Here is a 7,068-nt window from a genome sequence, read left to right on the forward strand (position 1 = left end):
TAATTTGTGGTTCAGGATCTCTGAATTGTCCCTGAATATCTTTCGGATTCTCAATTGTGAGGTCGGGTTCAAAAAATGGATTATCGGAAATTTGAATTGGAGTACTTGGTCGACTAGATGACGATTCTAAAGAAAAATCAACGGCGACAATATTGGCTAGATGTCTTGATCTGGTTACAGGTGGTGAACGTATGAAAGGTGGTGAATGTTTTGCAAGGTGCATTCACTGAATATCCTATTAGTTGTAAAATATAAAAATTATATAAGCTATCAAATTAATAGACTTTTCTGATGTTGCCCACATTTCGAATAGCCAATAGATGCAGCAGGTAGCCAGGACCCTTTAATTCGGAAGCCCACAACTCGCCACTAACAAATCCAACTATTACTACGAATCAGAAAATTTAGGATGTCTATCAATTTAACCGCTTAAAATAATTTTTCGTCGAAATTTTGAAGAAAAAATCTATGTCCTAAAAACTAGAGCGTCGAGAAATAAGAAAGAAAAAGAGTACGTCGAAAAACGTTGAAAAATAAAAGGTCGAAAAATAATAATAAGAAAGTAAAGCGTCGAAACTCAAAAGTCTAAAAACTAAATATTAAAAGTTGCGTCTAAAGGTATTAAAGCTTAAAAGGAATTCTATATCCAAAATGACAATAACTTAATTAGGCACTAAATTCTATTAAATATTAAAGCGATGAGTGATGTCGTAAAATTCTAAAGCGCCTAAATCTTAGTCTAAAGAAAAAGTACTTAAGGGATTTTACGGCAAATCTTAGAAATCTAGAAATAAAAATAAACTACGGCAAAAATTAAGTTTAAAACTAGTTACGAACGATAAATATACAATTACGTACTAAATAATAAAAGATACAAAAATGATAAAATTACTTATTTTTATAAAAAAAATATTTTTATATTATTCTTTTATAATAGTATTAAGGTTATATATTTAATAAAACTAATTATAACTTTAAATATAATATTAATTAAAACTAAAACTAAATATTATTAAATTAAAAACCCTAACTATAATTAATTATAATTAATAATAATTAAAATCGTAACCCTAACCTTCAATCTGAGGTACCGGTCTTGTCAAATCAATCCATGCGATCGCATGGATTGTGTGTAGGATTTCATGCGGTCGCATGGCTTCGGTTTCCAGGCCAAGTAGTTGAGCTTCTACAGTGTCGGCCCGATTACTTTTATAAATTTTTTTATATGTTTTTAATTTATATTTTGATTTTTAATTTTACAAAATAATTATATAAATTATAATTTTAAGAACTAAAAAAAATATACTTTAATATTTTTTATAGAAGATATTTTTTTTATTTTTTTTAAACACTTAAATAGATATATATTATTATTTTCTTTTTATGTTTTTGTATTTTTAATATTTAAAACGTATTTTTACAAAAATAAATTAAACTTAAAAAAACTCTTTTTTATAGAAAAATAGCGTTTCGCTTCGGCGTTCCCCGGCAGCTGCGCCAAAAATACTTGATGTTATGCGAGGTGTATACGAAATAGTTATATTTTTATTGTGAAATACTATTAAATACGATACAATTTTACACAAGTTATTTATTTATTTATAGAGTGGATATACCTAAACCTTACTACAACACTATAAGCAGTGTACCTAATCGTAAAGTAGTGTAGTTTTTAGTAAGTCCGGTTCGTTCCGCAGAGAGCTAGCCAAGTTTAACGCTATATTTTTTTAAAAACTATATATATATATATATATATATATATATATATAAGTAGTATTATTATTATTATTATAAAAAGGGGGTTTTACCGTTTAATGACCGGTTTGTCGATTTTATGTCTTAAGTCGCAATTAAAACCTAATGTAAAATATTAAATATACAAATGACTTAATTTAAAGCGTAAAGTAAATAACGATAATAAAAGTGCAATAATTTAAAGTGCGATAAATAAAATGACGATAAATAAAATTATGATAATTAAAAAGTACGATAATTAAAAGTGCAATAAGATATAAAATAAAGGAATTATGCTTATTTAAACTTCCGTAATCATGATGTTCGACGTGTTGATTTTAATTTATTACCATGGGTTAATTGTCCTTTGTCCTAGATTATTTGATATGTCCATACTTTTTTGTCCATAATAGTCCATCGGTCATAAATATAAAGTGCGAGGATCTTCGTCAAATTATCCTTATACCCGAAGTCAAATATTCCAACTAATTGGGGATTCGAACTGTAACAAGGTCTTAATACTTTGTTTAATGAATACACCAGGTTATCGACTGCGTGTAATTCAAGGTTTTACTACTTTGTTAACAATTACACCAATTACCCTTGAATGTAATCCACCCCTGTTTTAATGAGTCCATTAACTATTAATCCATCCCCGTGTCCAGTCAAATGAACAATAATTTGTATTTATAAATATCCCGCCCACCGTACCCGATTAAGCGTATGTGGTTATTTATAGATACGTCAAATTGTAACTTTTATATTGATAATACTAAAAACGAACATATATTTCATAGCATTATTCCTCAAGAAAGACAAGCTTTTAGTTGCAATTGTTCTATTTACAAGTGATATTCGTTTAAATAATAAAAGGTGAAGACAAAAGATAGATTCGACAAAATGAAGACGCAAACGACCAAAAAGCTCAAAAGTACAAAATACAATCAAAGTGGTTCCAATTATTGATAAGAAACATCTCAAAATTACAAGAATACAAGATTCAAAATGCAAAGTACAAGATATTAAATTGTACGCAAGGACGTTCGAAAATCCGGAACCGGGACCAGAGTCAACTCTCAACGCTCGACGCAATGGACTAAAAATTACAAGTTAACTATGTATATAAATATAATATAATATATAATTAATTATATAAATTATATATATATATATTATATTTATATAATAAAACGTCGGCAAACAAAGATCCAAAAGGTGTGAGCTGGATCCGATATCTCCGCGACTCGCGGAGTTCTAAGAACAAATGGGTCGCGACTCGCGGAGCCCCAAATTCTGAAACTGCCTATAAAAGCCAACGCATTTTGATCGTAAAAAATATCCTTTAATCTCTCTATCTAAACGTATATATATATATATATATATATATATATATATATATATATATATATATATATGCTTATATTTTAATTTTAATTTTAATTTTAATTTCTAATAATAAGGGTATGTTAGCAAATGTTGTAAGGGTGTAAGTCGAAATTCTGTCTGTGTAACGCTACGCTATTTTTAATTATTGTAAGTTATGTTCAACCTTTTTAATTTAATGTCTCGTAGCTAAGTTATTATTATGCTTATTTAATCCAAAGTAATCATGATGTTGGGCTAAAAATATATAAATTTGGGTAATTGGGCTTTGTACCATAATTGGGGTTTGGACAAAAGAACGACACTTGTGGAAATTAGACTATAGGCTATTAATGGGCTTTATATTTGTTTAACTAAATGATAGTTTGTTAATTTTAATATAAAGATTTACAATTGGACGTCCCTATAAATAACCATATACACTCGATCGGACACGATGGGCAGGGTATTTATATGTACGAATAATCATTCATTTAACCGGACACGGGAATGGATTAATAGTCACTAGAATTATTAAAACAGGGGTGAAATTATGTACAAGGACACTTGGCATAATTGATAACAAAGTATTAAACCTTGGGTTACACGCAGTCGATAACCTGGTGTAATTATTAAACAAAGTATTAAAATCTTGTTACAGTTTAAGTCCCCAATTAGTTGGAATATTTGACTTCGGATATAAGGATAATTTGACGAGGATACTCGCACTTTATATTTATGACTGATGGACTGTTATGGACAAAAACCAGACGGACATATTAAATAATCCAGGACAAAGGACAATTAACCCATGGGCATAAAACTAAAATAAACACGTCAAACATCATGATTACGGAAGTTTAAATAAGCATAATTCTTTTATTTCATATTTAATTTCCTTTATTTTATATTTAATTGCACTTCTAATTATCGCACTTTTATTTATTGTTATTTAATTGCACTTTTAATTATCGTACTTTTTAATTTTCGCAATTTTATTTTATCGTACTTTTATTTATTGCAATTTCATTATCGTTATTTATTTTACGCTTTAAATTAAGTCTTTTATTTATTTAATATTTTACATTAGGTTTTAATTGCGACTAAAGTTTTAAAATCGACAAACCGGTAATTAAACGGTAAAAACCCCCTTTTTATAATAATAATATTACTTATATATATATATTTGTATTTTTATAAATTAAAAATAATATAGCGTTAAGCTTTGTTTAAAGATTTTTCCCTGTGGAACGAACCGGACTTACTAAAAACTACACTACTGTACGATTAGGTACACTGCATATAAGTGTTGTAGCAAGGTTTAAGTATATCCATTCTATAAATAAATAAATATCTTGTGTAAAATTGTATCATATTTAATAGTTTTTTGTTGTAAAAATAAAGCTATTTTATATACACCTCGCATAACATCAAGTATTTTTTGCGCCGCTGCCGGGGAACAAAATCTAGCTTAAAAGCCGGAAGCGCAACGCTAATATAAAAAAAAGATTTCTATTTTTAGTTTACTTTTATAAAAATACGTTTTTGTAAAAATACGTTTTAAATATTCGAAAATATAAAAAGAAAAACAAAAATATAAATATTTTTAAGAGTTTGTTAAATATTTAAGTTTTATAAAGTTTCTTTATTTTTATTTTATAAAAATATAAGTTTTATTTAAATATTTTGTGTTTATTTAAAACATAAAATCAAAACCGAAAAAAAAATATATATATATAAATCTAGTTTTAAGATTTTTATTTATAAAATTATATAATATTTCTATTTTTATTTTAGTTTTTAAAATATAAGTTTTATTAAATTTATATAAATATATTAATTAAAAACAGAAAAATAAAAAAATATAAAAAATAATTACGAAACCTGTCAAACGAAACCACCTAATCTGAAATTTCATACCCCGCGACTCGCGGAGTTTGTTGCCAGGTGTACCGCAACTCGCGGAGCCACCCTGACACGACCAGAAACCCTAATCGCATTAATTACGGAGTATTATTAATTATTATTATTAATAAACCCTATTATTTAGTTTAAGTTTTAATTAATTTGTAATAATTAATTTTAATTAGTTTTATTTATATATATAAAAGTAATAGTTTTATAAAATAAATAATATAAAAATAATATTTTTATAAAAATTGTACTTTTTACAACTTTAAGTTTATTTTTATATTTTGTATCTTTTTATTTGTTTATTCGTAATATTTGTATTTTTCGCTCGTAATTAGTTTTAAGTTATAGTTTTTGCCATAATTATTTTTACTTCTAGATTTTTAGGCTTTGCCCTTAAGTGTTTTTTCTTTACACTAAGATTTAGGTGCTCTAGAATTTTGCGACGCCTTTTTAAGTTTTAGTTCCTTTTTAAGTTATTTCCATTTGGGATATAGTTTTACTTGTAAGCTTTAAAATTTTTAGACGCAACTTTTAATTCTTAGTTTTTAGTTCCTTTTTAAGTTTCGACGCGCTACTTTATTATTTCTATTTTTCGACGCCTTTTACCTATGTATCAATTATCACTCCAATTAGTAATCTCAATTTGCAATTTTAATTTTAAGTTAGTGATAGTAATAAGGTTGGGTTAGTCGAGTGTTTTAAAGTTTTATAAGTCACTCTTTTTCTTTCTTATTTTTCGACGCCTTTTATTTTTCAACCCTTTTCTTTTTCGACCTTTTTCGACGCGCTCTTTTTCTTTCTTATTTCTCGCCATTCTAGTTTTTAGGACATAGATTTTTATTCTATTTCTTATCTAAATTTCTTAAAATTACGAAAATTTATTTTAAGTGGTTAAATTGATAGACATCAAAATTTGCTGGTTCGTAGTAATAGTTGGATTTGTACGTGGACCGGGTTATCGGAGCCAAACAGTACTCAATTATATTGAGACCAAACGAATCCTGCCCCTCTGCTGCATCTTTTGGCTATTCGAAACGTGGGCAAAAACAGAAAAGTCTATTAATTGGATAACTTATATAATTTTTCTTTCCTTTTAAAAACTAATAGGATATTCAGTGAATGCACCGAGCAAGACGTTCACCACCTTTTCTACGTTCACCACCTGTAACCAGATCAAGACATCTAGCAAATATTGTCGCCGTTGATTTTTCTTTAGAATCATCATCCAGTCGACCAAGTACTCCAATTCAAATTTCCGATAATCCATTTTTTGAACCCGACCTCACAATTGAGAATCCGGAAAATATTCAGGGACAATTCATATATCCTAAACCATTAATTTTTCCTCCGGAACCACCAATCATTCAAACAGAGATTGTTGAGGAACGAACCATTAAATCAGAATCCTCTAGTGATTCAGATTCAACAAATTCAATCATGGAGAATCTGGAACCTTTAAGTATGGAAGACCGAATGAGAGCTAAACGCACTGGCCAAGGTCACGCAATTACTCATCCTGACATTAATGCGCCAGATTATGAAATCAAAGGACAAATTCTACATATGGTGACTAATCAATGCCAATTTAGTGGTGCACCAAAGGAAGATCCAAATGAACATCTTCGTACCTTTAATAGGATCTGCACACTATTTAAAATCCGAGAAGTGGAGGATGAACAGATATATCTCATGTTATTTCCCTGGACTTTAAAGGGAGAAGCCAAAGATTGGTTGGAATCGTTACCGGAAGGGGCGATCGATACATGGGACGTTTTAGTTGAAAAATTTCTTAAACAATTCTTTCCGGCATCTAAAGCCGTAAGACTTCAAGGAGAAATTGTTACGTTCACACAGAAACCGAATGAAACTCTATATGAGGCGTGGACTAGATTTGGAAAGTTATTAAGAGGATGTCCGCAACATGGTTTAGACACTTGTCAAATAGTACAAATATTCTACCAAGGTTGCGACATCACTACAAGGAAAGACATCGATATAGCAGCTGGTGGTTCCATTATGAAGAAAACCGAAACTGATGCTTACAAAATTATTGATAAC

This window comes from Rutidosis leptorrhynchoides, chromosome 1 (assembly GCF_046630445.1).
Source record: "Rutidosis leptorrhynchoides isolate AG116_Rl617_1_P2 chromosome 1, CSIRO_AGI_Rlap_v1, whole genome shotgun sequence".
Classification (NCBI taxonomy): Eukaryota; Viridiplantae; Streptophyta; class Magnoliopsida; order Asterales; family Asteraceae; genus Rutidosis; species Rutidosis leptorrhynchoides.